Consider the following 22,813-nt stretch of genomic DNA (forward strand, 5'->3'; position numbering starts at 1 on the left):
TCACCACGGCACAATACCTACTCCAGAATAGACTTATTCTTGACAGATAAATGGCTGCTTGGCAAGATTTCATCATCCCATATACATACGGCCACATGATCGGATCACGCTCCCATTAGCTTATCTATAACAACCACATCATCCCAACCAAACTCATATATATATGGAGAGCTAATACCTATATTCTCCAAAATGAAAATTACTCCACAACACTCCAACAACACCTTACTGAATTCTTTTCAATTAATTTGACGTCTATATCTGACCCAATGATATTATGGAATGCTCATAAAGCTGTTATGAGAGGGGTGTTTATATGGATGAACTTACTAAGGAGATAGCATAAGCTGAGGAACACAATAAAAATGATCCTTCTCCTTTCATTAAAACACAAATTTTCCAGTTACGTAATGAATTAAGAACCCTACTTCTAGAGACGCATTAGAAATCCTATAAAAAATTCAGAGCTACCACTTATGCAACAGGGAACAAAGCGGGGAAAACAATGACATTACGCATTAAAGGTTATCGATCTAAGCCCCTGTACACACGGTCGGAGATTTCCACAACCAAATCCGTCGGATTTTGCCCGTCGGATTTTGTCCGTCGGATCTTGTCCGAAACTGTTGCATACACATGGTCGGACAAAGTTGGCAAAAAAATCCGATCTTTCAGAACGTGATGACGTAATTTCGTTACGATGGGACTACATTCAGGCTAGTAGCCAATAGCTTTGATGTAGGTATTTGATCTGAGCATGCGTGGCACTTGGTCCGATCAAAATTCTCTACACATGATCGGAGTATGTCCGATCAGCCCAGTTGGTCGGGAAATATTTCCAACATGTTGAAAAATTGGGTCCGACGGATATTCCGACGGAATCAGTCCGATGCATACCACACACAGTCGGATTATCCGACAACACGGTCCGATAGGACACATTCCGACGGATTCTCCGACCGTGTGTACAAGGGCTCAGACTAAAATTCCATTCCTCTACCATCCTCACACTAATGAAACATTTCTTAAGCCTTCTTCAATAGCTGAAGCATTTAGCTCATATTATAATGATTTATATAACATTAAGAACGATGGCGATACCCACCAACCTTCTCAGGAGGAGATTGACACCTTTTTGGAGAGTGTCAATCTTCCATCTATTTCCCCACAAATATTAGAATTTCTCAATTCTCCCTTTACTATCCCTGAAATTCTACAAATTATCCGTATTCTTCCTAACTTGAAATCACCTGGTCCAGATGGCTTTACGGGGGAATATTTAAAAAAAAGTACTCTAGCACCTATACTATGTGACATTTATAATTTAGCAGCCAATTCTTCATCATTTCCCAATGAAATTCTGAATGCTCTTGTTGCAACTCTTCCAAAACCAGATAAGGAACCATCTTCACCTAAAAATTTTAGACCAATTTCCTTACTCAATTTAGATGTTAAAATGTATGCGAAACTTATAGCCAAAAGACTAGATAGTTTGTTACCCTCTCTTATCCATAGAGATCAGTCGGGTTTCACCAAAGGAAGACAAGCATCGGATGCTACTAGAAGAATGATAAATATAATACACCATGTAAAACTCACCAAATCGCCATCCCTGTTTCTGTCGCTTGATGCTGAAAAAGCATTTGATAGAGTTCATTGGGGATACCTGTCATCAGTTCTGACTAAATTTGGCTTAACAGGTCAAATCAACAAAGCAATATTAGCCCTGTACTCTGTCCCCTCGGCTCGAGTGTATACTACGGATTCTTTATCACCTCCATTCCCAATAACAAATGGTACACGACAAGGATGCCCCTTATCCCCCCTAATTTTTAACCTTGTTATCGAACCCCTAGCTGAGAGTATTAGGTCCAACAAAAAAATTCTAGGAGTTACCATTGCTGAACAAGAACATAAAATCAACCTTTTTGCAGATGATGTTGTTCTTATGATTACTGATCCTGGAAATCCTTACCGGAAATTCAGGAAACACTAAATATGTTCAGAAAAGTTTCTTATTACAGGATTAAGGCGAATAAATCAAGTATATTAAACTTGGGGATAGATGAAAATACTACTAAACATCTTAAATTAAAATTCCCTTATACATGGACTGAAAGTACAATTAAATATTTGGGTATTCAATTATCAAATTCATGTAAAACACTGTTCCAATATAATTATATTCCACTTCGTAATGCATTACAAGAAAATCTCACTAAACTAGCATCCCATGAATTTTCATGGATGGGACATTTGGCAGCATTTAAAATGCTTCACCTTCCACAAAGTTTATACTTTTTTAGAACTCTCCCGTTTCCAATTCCGTCAAAATTTTTACAATCCTTTTAGACTCTGTTTTCTAGATTCATCTGGCAGGGTAAAAAAATCTAGATGTGCTCATTCAAACTTAGTGAAGAAACGTCAAGCTGGGGGAACGGGGTATGTGGATTTCCAAGATTATTATTTAGCTTTGGTTCTCACACAGTCTAAGGAATGGTTTCTATCACCTCCATCTACAATTTGGGGGAAGATGGAAAGTGCTAAGATCCCAGGAAATAATCTATCAATATGGATTCCTTCCATGGCACTTGGAGCCAAGATACCTTCTCGCATCTCCCCAACAATATTAGCGACACTTAAATCCTGGGTTCGATTTCTGCATCTAACTTCCTCACACCCTCTTCCTAACAAAGTCTAAATTCCGCTAAATACTCTACATAATTTCATGAAGACAACCTCATTTACACCATGGATAGAGAGGGGAATTAAATATATATCTGATCTACTTGATAATGGGGTGATCAAACCATTTCCTACACTTCAAAAGAAATTTCAATTGCCAAATTCAGATTTATTCCTCTACATCCGAACTAAGAATTGCATTTCCAACCTCCCATCATGGACCTATAATGTTCCCCAATCGGCTTGGTCCTTCCTTAAGATCCCCATACATCAACAAAAAGGATCTCTCTTTTCTATAATCTTCTTCAACAAAAAAGTGTGTTTACAAAGACTATCCCTTTAATTAGATGGGAAGAACACCTATACAGTTGACCAATGGGAAAAAGCTTGTAACACCACATATAAAGCCACATGCTGCTCTACATTATGGGAAGTATCCATTAAATAGACTCAACGCTGGTATCTTACTCCTGAGAAAATATCTAAATTCAACGGCACATTTGACGACAAATGTTGGAGATTGTGCGGCAAAAAAGGTGATATGTTACATACATTTTGGACATGCCCTAAACTTGGGAATTATTGGGAACAAATCTTTCAAGTTATGTCTGAAATTACCAAAACAGTCATTCCTCCAAATCCCTCACTGGCTCTATTATCCATCGATCTTGATCGATATCCTATCCAGTTTAGAAATGTGTTTACACATATTTTGCTGTCAGCCAGGATCAGTATAACGAGAAACTGGAAAAATCCTGATCCTCCTTCCATAAAAGAAGTGATACAATCGACTCAAACTCATTACATTTATGAATCAATTCTAGCTCTTCGGCCTCACAAAAAAGAACATACTCATAAAATATGGCAGCCATGGTTAAAATGGGCTAGTCCCCAAAACATTGCACGAATTCTTTGTTCCTAGATAACTTGAATTACAAAATTACTTACCCCGCTCTAATATTTTAATCTTTGTTTTGTACAGTTTAGCACCCATAGGGGTGTTCGGGAATATATTTAGGTTCATCATCTTTGAATTACTTGAATTGGCAGTATCTAAATATATGAAGATAATATTTATATTACTTTTGTGTATTATCTCCACAATGGATGTATTAATAACCTCCCGATCGTTATCTTTATTATCCCTATTATAATTGAGATAATTAATATGGTTTTCTTTATATTATATTTTTTATTATTTTTGGATACTATTATCTATGTATCTAAATACTGTAACTGATATGTTATTTAGTCATAATTTCTGTCATTTGTCTTGATAAAAATGTAAACTTTAATAAAAACTATTGATTAAAAAAAAAAAAACTTTGTGACAAAATTACGTTGAACACCCAAAAATCATATATTTTTTAAAGCAAAGGCCCTACAGATTAAAATGGTGGGTATTGCATTTTTTTTTTCCACACAGTATTTGTGCAGTGATTTTTCAAACGCATTTTTTTGTGAAAAAATACACTTTTTTTAATTTTAATGCACTAAAACACAATATATTGCCCAAATTTTTGATGAAATAAAAAAGATGATCTTAGGCCGAGTACATGGATACCAAACATTACATGCTTTAAAATTGCATACAAACATGCAGTGGCGACAAACTACATACATTTTTAAAAGCCTTTACAGGTTACCACATTAGATTTACAGAGGAAAATTACTGCCCTCGATCTGACCTTTGCGGTGATACCTCACATGCATGGTGCAATTGCTGTTTACATATGATGCCAGACCAACGCTTGCGTTCACCTTTGCGCAAGAGAAGAGGGGACAGGGGCGCTTTTCTTTTTTTTTTTAACAGTTCCTTCCGTTTTTTTTTTTTAAATCATTTTTATTGTTATCTTAGGGAATGTAAATATCCCCTATGATAGCAATAGGTAGTGACTAGGGATGAGCTTCGTGTTCGAGTCGAACATACGTTCGACTCGAACATCGGCTGTTCGCCCGTTCGGCGAATTCCGAACATTATGGGCCGTTAGCACCAAATTCGTGTGGTGCTCACGGCCCACAATGCACTTCGATGGCGCAGTGCATTGCTGGCTCATGATTGGCCAAGCATGCACTGTGACCCCGCAGGCTTGGCCAATCACAGCGCCGGCAGCGAGGAAAGCCATGATTGGCCACAGGCAGGATGCCTGTGGCCAATCATAGCTCAGGCTGTGTAGTACACGCCCCACACTATATAAGGCCGCCAGCGCGGCGGCCTTGTGTAGTGTGTTGGCGTCTGAAGCAGTTAGTGGGTGTTCTGTGTACCTTCAACACAGTATACACCGATCGTTATCGGCCGATTTTTCGATCTTTCTCTTCTGTAGTGGTTGTTGTCTGCGTGCCCTGACCGCAGTATACACCGCTATATTCACCTATATATCTAGCGATATATCTATCTTTTATAATAGAGCTTGCAGTCAGTGTTAGGAGCTTGTGCGTGCTGTCTGCGTGCTCTGGACCCAGTGCACACTGCTATATCCACCTACATAGCTCTTCTCTATTTGAGCCATCTGCCATCTGCAGGAGTTATTGGAAGTTGTGTGTGCCTCCAGCACAGCACAGTATACATCTGTATTTACCCTTTATTGCTGGTGTTCTATAATAAAGGCATCTGCAGGAGTTAGTGGGTGTTGTGTGCCTCCAGCACAATATACACCTGTATCTACCCTTTATTGCTGTTCTCTAATAGAGCCATCTGCAGGGCTTAGTGGGTGTTGTGTGCCTCCAGTACAGTATACCCCTTTATCTACCCTTTATTGCTGGTGTTCTATAATAAAGGCATCTGCAGGAGTTAGTGGGTGTTGTGTGCCTCCAGCACAATATACACTACCCATTTGCTGTTTTACCCAACTCCCTTCAGGCCATTACCATGTCTGGAAGGCCAGCAAGGAGAGGCAGACAGGCGCGAGCCGATAAAAGAGGGCAAGCAGGCTCTGTGTCTAGAGACAACAGTGCTGGTCGTGGACGCGGTGCATCGTTATCATCAGCACGTGGCCATGGGACACGCTTGTCCTTCTTTTCGGCAGCTGGACATGTTGAGCTGCAACATGCCGACTTGGTAGAGTGGATGACCAAGCCCTCTTCATCCTCCTCATCCTCTCTCACCCAGTCTCAGGGTACTAGCAAAGCAGCTGTCAACGCATCGTCTTCCCTCGTCTTAATGTCATCATCAGTGACTCCTTCCCTAGACCCACCACGTCCTCCTGAGGAGTCTCCTGAACTCTTTGAGCACAGTGTTGGGTACATGCTCCAGGAGGATGCCCAGTGTTTTGTAGGCTCTGATGATGATACTCAGCTAGAGGAAGGCAGTAGCGTGAATGCAGAGAGAGGGGATGCTCAAGAAGGACAGCAATCTGGCAGTCATGTTCCACAAGCTGCAGCATACTGCCAGGTTTGCTACAGCGATGAAGAGGGAGGGGATGATGAGGGCACTGACTCCACTTGAGTGACTGGTAGGAGAGAGGAGGAGGAGGCACATGTCCAACGAGGCAGGATGCCCTCCGGGGGCCAGCTTAGGGGCAGCACACCGACTGAATCACACCGCAGAGCTCCGCCTGTGCAGGGCGCTGCCTCTGCGCGTTATTCTAAAAGTTCTTTGGTGTGGGCCTTTTTTGAGACGAGTGCATCAGATCGCACCGCTGCTATTTGCAACATATGTCTCAAGCGTATCTCGCGTGGCCAAAACATCAGCCGCTTGGGCACCACATGCTTGACCAGACATATGTTGACCTGCCATGCAGCTCATTGGCAAGCGTACCTCAAAGACCCACACCAAAGAACAAAGGGGACCTCTCCTTGCTCTTCATCAGCTGGCATCTCCAACCCCACTAGACCTTCAGTCCTCTCTGAAACCTGCTCTGAGAGGAATGAAGGTGTAGAATTAGGTGTGTCACAGCCAAGTGCTTCCGGGCACTCTGCTAGCAGTACACCCACGTCCGATTATAGCAGGCAAATGTCCCTGCCCCAGCTGCTGGACCGGCGAAAGAAGTTCACTCCCAGCCATCCACATGCCCAATGAATGCTAGCTTGGCTAAATTGCTAGCACTTCAACTGCTGCCTTTTCAGTTGGTAGACTCGGCCCCCTTCCGTGAGTTTGTACAATGTGCGGTTCCTCAGTGGCAGGTCCCCAAACGCCACTTGTTCTCACGGAAGGCGATTCCGGCTCTCTACCGGCATGTGGAAGGCAATGTCCTTGCCTCGCTGGACAGGACGGTCAGCGGTAAGGTGCATATTACTGCTGACTCATGGTCCAGCAGGCATGGACAGGGACGTTACCTGTCTTTCACGGCCCATTGGGTCACTCTTCTGTCAGCTGGGAAGGATGCAGGACAAGGTGCAGTAGTGTTGGAGGTTGTTCCGCCACCACGCCTCCAAAATGCTACTATTGGTTGTGACACACCTCTCTCCTCCACCCCCTCCTCTTCTTCTTCCTCCATGGCCTCTTCCAGTGCTCTGTCCTCAGAACCAGCGGTGCTCCGTAGGCGTTCCAGGGGCTATGCAAGTACGCAGGCAAAACAATGTCATGCCGTGCTTGCGCTGGTTTGTTTGGGGGACAGGAGCCACACTGGGGCGGATGTTTTGTCAGCTCTGCAGGGGCAGGCCGAGAGGTGGTTGACGCCACGCCAGCTTAAGCCAGGAATGGTGGTTTGTGACAATGGCACCAACCTCCTCTCCGCCCTCCGACAGGGACAACTGACTCATGTGCCCTGTGTAGCTCACGTCCTTAACCTGGTGGTGCAACGGTTCTTGGGCAGGTATTCGGGCTTACAGGATGTCCTGAAGCAGGCCAGGAAAGTCTGTGTGCATTTCCGCCGATCATTTAATGCCTGTGCTCGGCTGGCTGAGCTCCAAAAGGAGTTGAACCTGCCCAAGAACCGCCTTATATGTGACATGCCCACCTGGTGGAACTCAACGTTGGCCATGCTGCAGCGGCTGTACACGCAGCAGAGAGCCATCAATGAGTACCTCTGCGACTACAGCACCAGGACAGGGTCAGGGGAGCTCGGTTTTTTCTCACCACGCCAGTGGGGAATGATCAGGGATGCATGCACTGTCCTGTCACCGTTTTAGGAGGCCACAAGGATGGTGAGCAGTGACAGTGCATGCATCAGTGACACTGTACCTCTTGTCTACCTCTTGGAGCATATGCTGCATGGAATAATGGACAGGGCACTTGAGGCAGAACAGAGGCAGGAAGAGGAGGACTTCCTTGCCTCTCAAGGCCCCCTTTATCCAGACAGTGTTCCTGCTGTGCCACCCATCACACAGGAAGAGGATGAGGAGGAGGAAGAGGAGGAGGATGATGATTGTGTCAGCATGGAGGTGGAGGCTGGCACTCAGCATCAGCAGCAGCAGCAGCAGCAGCAGCAGCAGCAGCAGTCTTGTAGGGATGATTTACAGTCCCAAGAAACCCGTGGACTTGTACGTGGCTGGGAGGAGGTAGCTGCGGATCATGTTGTCCTTAGTGACCCAGAGGACTCCGGACCGAATGCCTCAGCTAACCTACACTGCATGGCCTCCCTGATCCTGCAAAGCCTGCGGAAGGATCCTCGTATTCTTCGGATCAAGGAGAGGGACCATTACTGGCTGGCCACTCTCCTTCATCCACGGTACAAGGGTAAGGTTGCCGACCTTATCTTGCCATCGCAGAGGGAGCAGGATGAGACATCTCCGGGAGGCCTTGCAGAAAGGTCTGTGCAACGCGTACCCAGAGACTGGGAGGTTACAAACTCCTGGTCCTGGACAACATGTTGCTGAGGCATCGGTCAGAAGGAGCGGTGGAGAAGGTGGCCGTCTGACTGATGCTTTCAGACAATTTTTTAGTCCGCAGCCCCAAGGTATGATCGGTTCCAGCAACCATCGCCAGCGTCTGATTTACATGGTGCAGGAATACCTAAGGGCAAGGTCAGACTTGGACACCTTTCCCACCGAAAATCCTCTGGCTTACTGGGTCTTGAGGATGGATCACTGGCCAGAGCTTGCACAGTATGCAATTGAGCTACTGGCCTGTCCTACATCCAGCGTTCTTTCGGAAAGCACCTTCAGTGCTGCTGGTGACTTTGTTACCGATCACAGGGTGTGCCTGTCCACCGAATCAGTTGATCGACTGACCTTCATCAAGATGAATCAGTCTTGGATAACCCACAGCTACCAAGCACCTGAAGCTGATGTAACCGAATAATTTTTTTTGAAATATCACATCGCTTCAAGACTGCCTATGCTGATGCTGAGTGACTGTCCTGTTATGTTGATTGTCTATCCTCTTCCTCCTCCGCTGATATGTTGGAAGAACATTTCTGGTTCTGGGTGATGCCATCAGCCCAATTTTTCTGTCCCTGTTTAACAGGGACATGTAATTACAATTCTTTATATAATATTTCACAGGAGGGCCCGTTCCTGTGCCCACCCAGAGTAACTGTGAGAACTTATAGTGTTGTGGCACCAGCACCACAACCACCAAAGGTCAATTTTTCTACCACTGTTCAACAATGGCATGTAATTACAATTCTTGATATAATCGTTCACAGCAGGGCGCTCCAGTGCCCACCAAGAGTCACTTTGAGGGCTTAAAATGTTGTGGCAAAACCAACACCTTGTTCCGCCATTTCTGCAGAGCATATAGGGCAGGCCCCTACTTTCAAACATCCAACTTACAAACATCTCCTACTTGCAAACGGAAGGAGACAACAGCAAGTGAGATGAAAAAAGATGGACGACAAAACAAATTATACAGGGGTGATAACCCTTCCCTATGTTTTCCAAAAAGCTTAAAAATAGTTTTTTTTGACTGGAGCTACACCTTAAAAATGTACCAGTTGAAAATTACAAACAGATTCAACTTAACACAACAAACCTACACAGTCCCTGTCTTGTTTGCACCGCTTGTATACTGCTGTTCTGAGTATATAGGGCCTGGGGGCCACACGTATTTCCTTTTTTTAATATGGGTACGGAGTTCCCCTTAATATGTGTACAAGACCCAAAGGGGCTGGTAATGGGCAGGGAGGGCTACCCATGCCATTTTTCTCAATGATTTTCAACCATATTGCAGGAACCAGATATAACATTAAAACCGCAAGCAGTTTTAAATGATGTTATTTCCGTTTAATGTCATTTTGTGCAGGGACTGTTCTAAACACGGGAAACACGTGGCACTTCACAGGCATACTACAGACACCCCCCAGGCACGATATTTAAAGGAATATTTCACTTTTTTTCACTTTAATCGTCATTAAAATCAGTGCTCCCGCCAAAACGGCCATTTTTAAAAACATTTTAGGCATTGACCCATGTCCCCTGGGGCAGGAGCCAGGTCCCCAAACCCTTTTTAGGACAGCATCTTGCATATTAGCCGGTAAAATTAGCACTTTTAATTTCGAACGTTCGAGTCCCATAGACTTCAATGGGGTTCTAAAGTTCGTACGAATTTGGGGTCCGTTCGGTTCGAACCGAACCGGGGGGTGTTCGGCTCATCCCTAGTAGTGACGGGTACTCTTTTTTGAAAAAATTGGGGTCTATTAGACCCTAGATCTTTCCTCTGCCCTCAAAGCATCTGACCACACCGTTCGGTGTGATAAAATGCTTTCCCAATTTCACAATGGCGCTGTTTATATCCGGGAGGGAGGATATTCCCTCCCACTGCTTGTTTTACATGAAAGCCAATCACTGGCTGAAAACCAAGATGATACCTAAACCCGCAGGCATCATTCTGGTAAAACCATTCAAACTCCAGCAACATACCAGTACGTTGCTGGTCCTTGTTGGACATATATTGTAATCTTTTTTTTCATGCAGCCTGTTGGCTGAACGATAAAAAGAGATTGATTGGTATGCCCACCATTAGAATACCTCCCTTCATCCACCCACTTCTAATGATGGGCATACATGCACCATGTATGCCCATCCGAAGCATGGGGGCATCCTCCCGCAAAAAAGTTATGCCGCGTACATGCGGTCGAACTTTTCCACGGGCAAGCCCTCCGTCGGAATTTCGACCATATGTACGCAGCATTAGGAGCAAAATCGATCCTCCGCCCCTGCTGCCACCATGTTTTGGCAAATATGCACTTTTTTTTTAACTGTAGTGGTGAAATCACCTCCCACAGTGTTGGAGTCACGGCTTTATGTATCGTGGGAGAAAACGCTGTTGCTGTCAAGATAAATAAATCCGCGCTGCAACTGAATGGCGTACCTGCTAAGCAAATTATGGTTAACATTAAAACAAAGTAACATTACAGTATAACAGTAAAACCTTACCATACCTGCAAAGCAAATACCCCAAAACATTTTTTAAAAATAAAACATTTTTTAACGCAACCTGTGCCTAAACTATGTATATGCCGAAGCATGGGGGCATCCTCTCGCAAAAAAGTTATGCCACGTACATACGGTCAAACTTTTCCACGAGCAAGCCCTCCATTGGAATTTCGACCGCATGTACTCGGCATTAGGAGCAAAATCACTCCTCCTCCCCTGCTGCCCCCATGCTTTGGCATATATGCTCTTTTTTTTTTTAACTGTGGTGGTGAAATCACCTCCTACAGCACTGGAGTCACGGCTTTATGTATTATGTATTCTTGGAGCAAACGCTGTTGCTGTCAAGATAAATAAATCCGTGCTGCAGCTGAGTGGCCCACCTGAAAACAAAAAAATGGTTAACAATAAAACCCAGTAAACAGTAAAGTATAAAAAAAATTACATACCTGAAAAGCAAGCATGATAAAACATAATAAAATATTGCACAATAGAATACAGTAAAAAAGAGCAACAATAGAGAGAGAGAAGAGAGAGAGAGAACAATAAAACGACAACTATTTTTGGGTTTTTATATTTTATATATATATTTTTTTTTTTTACTTTTTTTTTTTTTGAACTTTGACAACTGTAACGGTTCGGGTCTCTCAAAATGCGATGGTATCTTGGGAGACCCTGTGTATGTGTGTCCTAGCCTGTGAAATGCTGTATCCTACGGTAAAACTTGACTAGTGTGTGGTAGCGTTCAAAACATTCACCAATGCAAAGACCAGGATTGCCAGGACGGCATGGACAATAACAACTGGTGTCACATCTATATCCGCGCTTGGTACAGACACAACATCTTCTTTGGGGGGTTCGTTGGGTAGGGGTACTCTCGAGGACATACGGAAAATGCCTCTCATGCAGCCAGCTTACTGCATTTGGTTGGGAATGGTGAGGTGCAGAACCGTCTGGATACAGAAGGTCTGTGACAATTTCTTTCTGGAATAAAAGAAAGGATAAAGTCCCGCCTGAAGCTCTGTATAGCACATGAGCGTTAAGCAAAGCCAATTGAAATAAGTAAACAGACACTTTTTTGTACCAACGTCTGGCCTTATGGGCAACTAGATACGGTGCCAACAACTGGTCATTGAGGTCCACCCCTCCCATATTTTGGTTATATTCGTGGGCACAGAGGGGTTTCTCCACAACACCAGTCGCCGTATGAATTTGGACTGTTGTGTCTGCATGAAGGGAGGTAAGAACAAAAACATTTTTATTATCCCTCCACTTCATAGCGAGCAAGTTATTACACCGCAAGCAGGCTCTCTCCCCCAGCCTAAGATGGTAATCTACAAGCCCCTGGGGAAAGCCCTGGTGATTAGGTTGCACGGTGCCACATGCTCCAATCTGATGATCAAACAAATGACTAAACAGTGGCACGCTCGTGTAATAATTGTCCACGTACAAGTGGTACCCCTTTCCGAATAAGGGTGACACCAAGTTCCACACTATCTTGCCTGCACGCCCTATGTAATCTGGGCAGTTCTCCGGCTCTACGTAACTATCTTTTCCCTCATAAACTGTAAAGATCCATGTATAGCCTGTTGCCCTGTCACAGAACTTATAGAGCTTGACCCCGTATCTGGAACGCTTGTTGGGAATGTACTGTTTGAATGACAAGCGGCCAGAAAATTTAATCAGGGACTCATCAACACAGACAACTTGATGGGGAATAAACAAGGCTGCAAAACGTTGGTTGAAGTGGTTTATGAGGGGCCAAATTTTGTAGAGCCGATCGTATTCAGGGTCTCCACGAGGATGACAAAGTTCATTGTCGTTGAAGTGCATGCTTGTATCATGGGCATATGGTCAGTCGGATGCGTGGACCAATATGTCTGCAACGTCATGAATTTATGTGTGCCCATGTTGAGGGAAAGGCCCAGAAAGGTCTTAAATTCGGAAACCGTAATTGGGTTCCAATCTCTGGCAAGGGAAGGAAACTGGGGATTAGCGGTGATGTGTTGACCAGAATATAAATTAGTTTGGTCCACAATAGATCTATAGAGATCTTCCGTGAAAAACAGCAAATAAAAATCAAGTGGCGTAAAATCAGCTGTTTCCACCTGAATACAGGGTTGGCCAGTGAATGGGGGAAGTATTGGTGCTGCAGAAGTGGTGGGCACCCAATCAGGATTGGCTAATTCTGCAGGAAGGGCACTATGGGAACGATGGGCCTGCCTTTGTCTTCTTCTTGGTGGCAGTGGGACACTACTTGTGCTTGCCACCTCGCCAGCTTGAACTGCACTTATGGGACTCGCCATGTCACCACGTGTTACTGCAGTGCTGGATGTACGTCCAGGGTGTACTAGGCCGCTGGTGCTTGCCAGTTCACCAGAAGGATGAGCGGCGCTAGTACTGGCTCTCTGCTCCATATGAGGGACTGGCGGTTCTTGCACCTCAACAACATCAGAAGATCGGGGTCGGGTATGCCTGACCTTAGCAGGGACCTCACCTTCCTCGTCAGAGCTATCTGTCATGGAGCCGCTGTCCTCTACAGGATCGTATTCTGAGCCTGAATCTGACAGATGAGTGACTTCCTCTTCACTATCTGTCATGCTCAGAAACGTGTAGGCCTCTTCACTAGTGTACCTTCGCTTTGCCATTTTGGGCTCTAAATTTAGTGGTACACTAATGAGATTCACAGGTAAAAAAGCACCTAGGCTGTCAGCGACTGTATAAAACGCTACCAAAAAAAATGTTAGCGATCGCAGGGATCAGGTCTGACTCTGTGAATGCTGCAGTTATGTGTTTTGTAAGTGACAGTGATCGATCGATACTGCACTTAGGTGGGCTGGGCTTGGCGGAGGGGCAAAACACAGGTGCTAGCAGGTATGTGGACTGATCCTGCTAACAATGCATTTTTTGGAACCCTAAACTGCTGGGAAAGCTAGTATAGATCTGATCAGATCAGATATTGATCTGTTCAGATACTATACCACTAAGGGAGGTGTATGCTTTGCCCGTGGATGTTAGCAGTACTGGCATTAACCTAGCGCTGCCTTGGGCGACGTAGACCCTATCTGACCCTGAAATCTAATTGATATCACCCGTCGGGTGTTCAGGGGGTTAAACCTTTATTGGGTAATAAATGGCGGGTGCCCTGATGCTATAAAAAGCAAACTAATTAACCAGCGTCACCCGTAACACTTATACGGTGATCACTGGTGAAAGGGTTAACTAGGGGCAATCAGGGGGTTAAAACCTTTATTAGGTAGTATATGGGGGTATCTGACGCTATATAAAAATCTGATGGGGAACCTAAATAACTAACTGGCTAACCAGTGTCACCAGTGACACTTATATGGTGATCACTGGTGAAAGGGTTAACTCTAGGGGCAATAAGGGGGTTAAAACCTTTATTAGGTTGTATATGGGGGTGCCTAACACTATAAAAACCTGGCGGTGAGCCTAAAAAATAACTAGCTACCTAGCGGCACCAGTGACGCTAATGCAGCGATCAGAAAAACTCTCACTTAGTGACACTGGCAAAAGGGGGTGAAAGGGTTATCTGGGGGGTAATCAAGGGGTTAAACCTTCATTAGGGGTGTAGGGGGCTACCCTGGACCTAAAGGGACCTAACACTAACTGCCCTGATACTTTTTACAGTCACAACTGACACTAAATGCAGTGATCAGTAAATAAATGATCACTGCACTCAGTGACACTGTGACTGAGGGGGGGCAGGGGGTGATCGTGGGGTGACTGGGGTGAAAAGTGTGCCTATGTGTACCTACATGTCAGTGTAGTGTTGGTGCACTTACTTGGATGTCTTCTCTCCTCACCGTCCGGTCAAAAAGACCGCCATGAGGAGAGTGACATCACTTCCTCTTGCCTGTGTTTACACTTACACAGGCAGGGGAAGCTTCTCATTCGCCAGGAGCGATTGCGAGGGGATGGCCAGAAACCAACGACATTCCCTCATCCCGGATCGCTCCTGAAGTGAAACGGACTACCACAGCCAGCGGGAGGGGATCTGATTGGACCCCCCACCCGCTGGAAGGCAGGCACGTACGGGTATGTGCTTGTGCCTGTACGTGCCATTGTGCCGACGTATAATTACATGCGGCGGTCCTTAACTGGTTAAACAAAATGTATTCAGCTGCTAATTGAGAACATATCCAATGACCATCTATCCAGCTGCTAACTTAGGGCATAGCCAATTACCCCCCTTTCAGGTAGACTAAACCTAACAGTTTTTCCACCTGAACAAAACAAATATAAAATAAATAAATAACAAAAAAAAAATAAAAAAAAAATAACAATAAATAAAATAAAAATTAGAGGATAAAAAAACACATAATAACCATAACAGAAAAAAAAATAATAACAATCCAGAGGCTTATCCTTAAAAATACTAAAATATATTTTAGTCCTCTTTAATATTAAAACATAGTTACATAGTTAGAAAAAAGGAGAAAACTACGCTTACCAAGTCAAACAAAAACAAAAACAAGCAGCAATGCCCAAATGTTATACTACATTCACAGACAAGAAAAAAGAAAAAGTGGGCTGCCCTAAAAAATGTGATGAAGTATTATATCAATAAAGAAATACTTTAAACATAAACCCTGTGAGAAACAGAAAAAATGAATTGATAATAATCTCCCAATATTAAAAAATGTGCAAAAACAGTATTAAATATGGATACTCTCCCCAATACTAAAGAAAAAAAAATCCCAAAAAAACATATATATAATCATAATTGATAAATAATTTCCCAAATATTGCAATGGAAGGTTATACAAATGAACATGTGAAAATGTGCAAAAAATTCATACACATATAGACCCAAAAGTCTAATCTGAACATAAACACACAAAAATGTGTAAACAATAAATTCCAAGTGAGGAAATTACATAAAATAATCCATCAACCTAAATCATAATCAATCCATAGCGACTGTGCTGAAAGGTCAATGGAGAAAGCATTCCAAAAAGAGGTAATAATGGTAGCTCCCACAGTGAAGAAAGCGGTGAAATAAATCCAAAAAGTGAGAGTTGTGTACACCTCAACCACAGTACACACTGCCGCTTACCAGAAGCTAATGGTTCCTTGTTAAAGAGAACCAAAAAGCACAGATGGCTATCTCCCCCAGCCTGGGTTCTTGGAACAGTGGAATAGTGTGATCAGCCTCCCTCAGTTCAAACCAAGCATAGATCCAAAGCGTCAGCATATATAAAAAATAAAACCCGCCATACTGTAAAACCATAAAGTTTAATAACGAACAAAAAAAACACAAATTGCGCACTTACATCAAACCAGTGTAAAACAGCTAATATCAATCGAGCCGGCCGGACTCGATAAGCGCCCAATACTTCCGGGACATCTGCGTGAGCGGTGACGTCAGTGCGTCGCTCCCCTCCCTACATGTTTCGTCACTAACAGGACGTTGTCGCACGTGACGTCCTGTTAGTGACAAAACACGTAGGGAGGAGGAGCGACGCACTGACGTCACCTCTCACGCAGATGTCCCGGAAGTATTGGGTGCTTATCGAGTCTGGCCGGCTCGATTGATATTAGCTGTTTTACACTGGTTTGATGTAAGTGCGCAATTTGCGTTTTTTTTATTCGTTATTAAACTTTATGGTTTTACACTATGGCGAGTTTTATTTTTTATATATGCTGACACTTTGGATCTATGCTTGGTTTGAACTGAGGGAGGGTGATCACATTATTCCACTGTTCCAAGAACCCAGGCTGGGGGAGATAGCCATCTGTGCTTTTTGGTTCTCTTTAACAAGGAACCATTAGCTTCTGGTAAGCGGAAGTGTGTACTGTGGTTGAGGTGTACACAACTCTCACTTTTTGGATTTATTTTACCGCTTTCTTCACTGTGGGAGCTACCATTATTACCTCTTTTTGGAATGCTTTCTCCATTGACCTTTCAGCACAGTCGCTATGGATTGATTATGATTTAAGTTGATGGATTCTTTTATGTAATTTCCTCACTTGGAATTTATTGTTTACACATTTTTGTGTGTTTATGTTCAGATTAGACTTTTGGGTCTATATGTGTATGATTTTTTTGCACATTTTCACGTTCATTTGTATAACCTTCCATTGCAATATTTGGGAAATTATTTATCAATTATGATTATATATATGTTTTTTGGATTTTTTTCCTTAGTATTGGCGAGAGTATCCATATTTAATACTGTTTTTGCAAATTTTTTAATATTGGGAGATTATTATCAATTAATTTTTTCTGTTTCTCACAGGGTTTATGTTTAAAGTATTTCTTTATTGATATAATACTTCATCACATTTTTTAGCGCAGCCCACTTTTTTTTTATAGTTACATAGTTAGTAAGGTTGAATAAAGACACCAGTCCATCCAGTTCAACCTGAGTGTGTGTGTCTACAATTGTCCCTATCCCTGTACATTGTACACTCACATCAGCCCATACCCTCAAGTAGCCCACAATCCAAGGTCTGCATTCATATACTATGGCCAATTTTGGACAGAAGCCAATTAACCTACCTGTATGTCTTTGGAGACAAGAACATGAAGGAAAAATCTCTGAAACTCACATCTAAACCTTATTCATAGCAAAGAAACATTAACCAGAAAACAACCATACAGCTCACTAAGGGCTGCTAACATTGTTTCCCCCAGTGCTATATTTGAATGAACATGTGGTTTATGCAACTGTTCTACATAGTGATGCCTTTCCTGTCTCAATTGACTATTTTCAGCTTTAATGCCCCGTACACACGACCAGACTTTTCAACATCAAAAGTCTGACGGAATGATTCCGGCAGACTATTCAAACGTGTGTGGGCTGCAGCGGACTTTTGATTTGCAAAAGTCTGACAGACTTTAGAAATGGAACATGTTTCAAATTTTTCCGACAGAACTCTGCCAGACCCAGTTCCTACTGAGAAATCCGCTCGTGTGTGTGCTAGTCTGACGGACTAAAACCGACGCTAGGGCAGCTATTGGCTACTGGCTATGAACTTCCTTATTCTAGTCCAGCCGTACGTCATCACGTTCAAATCCGTCTGACTTTGGTGTGATTGTGTGTGGCCAAGTCCATTCATTTGGAAAGTCCGTCAGAACTCTGTCAGAACTCTGTCAGAACTCCGTCGAAAGTCTGTCAGACTTAGTCCCTCGAAAAGTCTGGTCGTGTGTACGCGGCATTAAGTCTCCACATTTGGGTCTTAAAAGGGAAATGGGTTTGATTACTATGGCCTCTATGCCTTGGATTGCTACCCCATCTCGCAGAATAAACTTCATAACGTATTGGTGTAGTTTTCGGTTAGCTATGTGACCCCCCCTTTTTACAAACAAAGCTGGTTTCCCTGCCTAGGCCCTTCTCTGAGCATATGGCGATGGAGACTCACATTGATGCATAACATTACTATGATCGGAATCAACAGACTTTACACCTTCATTGTCTGAGCATTTACTAGCAATGGACTTGTCAGTGGTCTCCACTGTTTCAACTCCTGAATCAAATTCAAGCGCAGCTACCACACTTTTATTTAAATATTCCTCATTCAGATCTATAACATTGATTCCCACCATCTCTAACATTGATTCCCACCATAGCAACATCACTTGCAGCAAAGCTAGCATTTGGCTTTTCTACATGTTGTTACAAAGCCTCTTTGCTAAGCACTGAGCATGCGTGGAGGATAACTCCATGGACTTCATGTAATTCCTTCCTAAGCAGTATTATAATACACTCATTCTCAGCCTCTCTCTGATTCAAAGAGGCAATACAACTTTCTCTTTGTTTACACTCTCTTTCTCTTTGTTTTTACGTTTCCTCTAATTCATTAATTTTCTGTTCCAATACACATTTCTCAGTCACTAATTGTTCAATGTGATCACAAACATTTGCATCTGCCTTTGCAACCATTGTTAATATATTCTTAGCCCTTGCACACACGGTCGGAGAATCCGTTGGAATGTGTCCTATCGGACCGTGTTGTCGGATAATTCGACTATGTGTGGTATGCATCGGACTGTTTCCGTCGGAATATCCGTCGGACCCAATTTTCCAACTTGTTGGAAATATTTTCCGACAAACTGGTCCGATCGGACATACTCCGATCATGTGTAGAGAATTTTGATCGGACAAAGTGCCACGCATGCTCAGATCAAATTCCTACACCAAAGCTATTTGCTACTAGCGTGAACATAGTCCCGTCGTAACGAAATAACGTCATCACATTCTGAACGATCGGATTTTCCGACAACGTGTGTATGCAACAGTTTCGGACACAATCCGTCGGACAAAATCCGTCGGAAAAAATCCAACGGATTTGGTTGCCAGAATATCCGACCGTGTGTACAAGGGCTTAGTTACACTTTGTACCTGCTCCTATAATTACTTCTTCTCACCATTGGCCTTCTTTTGGTATAGCAAAGTCTTTCATTTTCAATAATATGCATACAACATTGGCCATCTTCGTTGTCCTGCCTTTTTTTGAAGACGTTTTATGTTTTATCTGATCATTATGAATATTACATTGTCTCAATAACTCATGAAATTGGTGCGTTAAAGTGTTTTCTGCCACTGTGTTAAAATTAACACAGGCATGTCTCTTAAGAAAATCTTCAATAACCTCCATTGATATGCTAAGTTTACACGGAATCTTGTTTAACCAGTCTATACAACAGTTGCATACACAACGCACACAGATACAACACTCAGATACAAGCTGTTTAAAAGCTAACTTTTACCTGTCACAAGGCAGAGCACACTCTTAACCACTTCACACCCGCTCTATAGCCAAAAGACGGCTACAGAGCAAGCGCTATCTGCTGGGAGGGCGTCCCTGGACGTACTCCTATTTACTTCCCCTCTGTGCGCCGCCGCAGGCGCGCATCGGGGAAGTTCTGTGTTGGCCGTGTCCCTCGGACACAGTCAATCACAGATCGTACTAAATGGCCAATCACAGCGGCCATTTAGCACTCGATCGGCCTGTCCACTGAGAGGTGATCTCATATGTAAACATAGGAGATCATCTCTCATCGTGGCTCCCCTCGTCACACAGACAGCATGTGAGGAGGGAGAGCTTCTGTGCTGCAGCGTCAGTGAGAACACACACACACACACAGAGTAAAACACACACACACAGAGTAAAACACACACACACACACAGTGAAACACACACACACATGCCCACCTGTCCCCAGTGCCACCTATCAATGCCATCTGTCCCCTGTGCCACCTATCAGTGCCATCTGTCCCCAGTGCGACCTGTCCCCAGTGCCACCTATCAGTGCCATCTGTCCCCAGTGCCATCTGTCAGTGCCATGTGTCCCCAGTGCCACCTATCAATGCCACCTGTCCCCAGTGCCACCTATCAGTGTCATCTGTCCCCAGTACCACCTGTCCCCTTTGCCACCTGTCAGTGTCATCAGTGCCACATATCAGTGCCACCTGTCAGTGTCACATGTCATCAGTGCCACGTATTACTGCCATCTGTCATCAGTGTCAGGTGTCATCAGTGCCACGTATTAGTGCCATCTGTCATCAGTGCCATGTATTAGTGCCATCTGTCATCAGTGCCACGTATTAGTGCCATCTGTCATCAGTGCCACATCAGTGTCATGTGTCATCAGTGCCACATATTAGTTCCATCTGTCATCTGTGTCAAGTGTTATCAGTGCCACGTATTAGTGACATCTGACATCAGTGTCACGTGCCATCAGTGCCACGTATCAGTGCCATCTGCAATCAGTGCCACGTCAATGTCACGTGTCATTGTCCTGGTGCTCCAGGGCCTTCAAAACTGTAATAGGTAGTCAACAAGTTAGATGTGTAATTTATGCTCCTAGAACACGTGATGGCGCTCCCTGCATATTGGGCCTCTCTAAGGCTGCATTCACACCTGAGCGTAGCGTGTTTGAAAGTTTTTACTGGCGTTTTGTCGCGCGACAACGAGCGTTTTGTCACACTACAACGCGCGACAACGAGCGTTTTGTCTGGAGCCAAGCTTTTGTTCAGCCTGGCTTCTTTTAGATTCTTTTAGATGAATATTCTGATATGCTACAAAGCTTTTATGTGCATCTTGTTACATTCCAGACCCCTGGTATCAACCAGAAAAAGAAACTCCAGAAATATATTAAACCATGTTGCCTTCCAACACTTACCATATTTATTAGCGTGATCGCGTCCGTATAGTGACGAAACGCATAGGTAAGAACGGCGTGCTGACGTCACTGCGTTCTATGCCAGACCCGGAACTGCGGGCAGCAGCCGCGAGCCAGCCGGCTCGATTTTGAAAATTGCCTTTACGTTCATTGAACATGTGAGTTTACTTGCTTTTTATCTGTACAATAAGTCAAAGGGTTTTATGCTATGCGAGTGTCCCCTTGTCTTTTCACATGGATTGGGTCATAATCGCTTAACCATCTGGATTATTTGGAGAGAGAGGTCCGGTGTGGTTCCCTGGGACGGTTTACCTAGACCATCTATATTTGTGATCTTTTGATCTCACTTAACCCTGAGATCTTATGCTCTTGTAAGCGGCCCTAATTACTCATTGGTGGAGGTGCTTCATCTGATTCCTTTCAACAAGATTTTTTGTCGGTGTTAGTCTTCACTTCACATTGGACTACCTACTATTTTGGTTTGTTATAACCTATGGGACTTATTTGGACTATTATTCTTTTTGTTTACACACTGAAGGAATTTAGAATTTTGTTATGCCTATTTATTTTTATTTATGCTTATGTATTTATTTATATAGGTAATTCATCATTTTTATTTTTTTTGGAGTTATTCCAATTAATTTATATCTATTCATTTATAGATTTTTTGAGGGTGTACACCTGACGGTGTGAGTCTTTATTATTTGATGTATGTGGTTTGATTTTTTCACATTTAAATAAGGCTCGATTGTGTTTTTCATTTTATCCAACTTATTTATATAATTAATTTATTTATTCACTTGATTTATTTCACATTATTTATTTTCCACTTGTTATTGATTTATTCACTTATATGAACACATGTGGGTAGTAGTACATAATATTAAGAGTATTTGTCTTGGTTTCTTTATAGAAATAACTTTTTTCATTTTAGTCAGCAACCTTTAAAATTACCAGTTTTAAGTTATTGACCAGGGGGGAGAGAGCATCTAATAGTAAGTGCACCAACACTACACTACACGGACACCAGTCCAGGTAGATACACTTGCCACCCCCCGATCACCCCCCCCCCCCAGTTAACCCCTTTGCACCGTCACTGTGTCACCCAGTGCAGCATTCAGATTTTTTTTGATCGCTGTACTGATGTCATTAGGGTAATTAGTATTAGGCCCAGATAGGTCTTTAACCCCTTGATCATCCCCTTTCACCAGTGATCACTATTAGTGTCACGGGTGACGATGGCTAGCTAGATTTTATTTTATAGCGTCAGGACACCCGCCGTTTATTACCCAATAAAGGTTTAACCCCCTGATCACCCAGCAGATTTAGAGTCAGTCAGGGTCTGCGTCGCCCCAGGTAGTGTCAGATTAATGCCAGTAGTGATAACACCCATGCACGCACCATGCACCTCCCTTAGTAGTATAGTGTCTGAACAGATCAGTATCTGATCAGAACTAGATTAGCGTGCGCAACAGTTTAGGGTTCCTAAAAATGCAGTGTTAGCAGCATCAGCCTAGATACCTGCTAGCACTTGCATTTAGCCCCTCCGCCCAACCCAGCCCACCCAAGTGCAGTATCAATGTCACTTACAAAAATACAACACAAATAACTGCAGCGTTCGCAGAGTCAGGCCTGATCCCTGCGAATGCGAACAGTTTTTTTGGTAGCATTTGAATCAGTCGCTGACAGTCAGGTGCTTTTTTTCTTGTGAGTGTGACTAGT

This window comes from Lithobates pipiens, unplaced genomic scaffold, assembly GCF_037356315.1.
Source record: "Lithobates pipiens isolate NorthernLeopardFrog02 unplaced genomic scaffold, aLitPip1_a1.2 Scaffold_13, whole genome shotgun sequence".
Taxonomy (NCBI): Eukaryota; Metazoa; Chordata; class Amphibia; order Anura; family Ranidae; genus Lithobates; species Lithobates pipiens.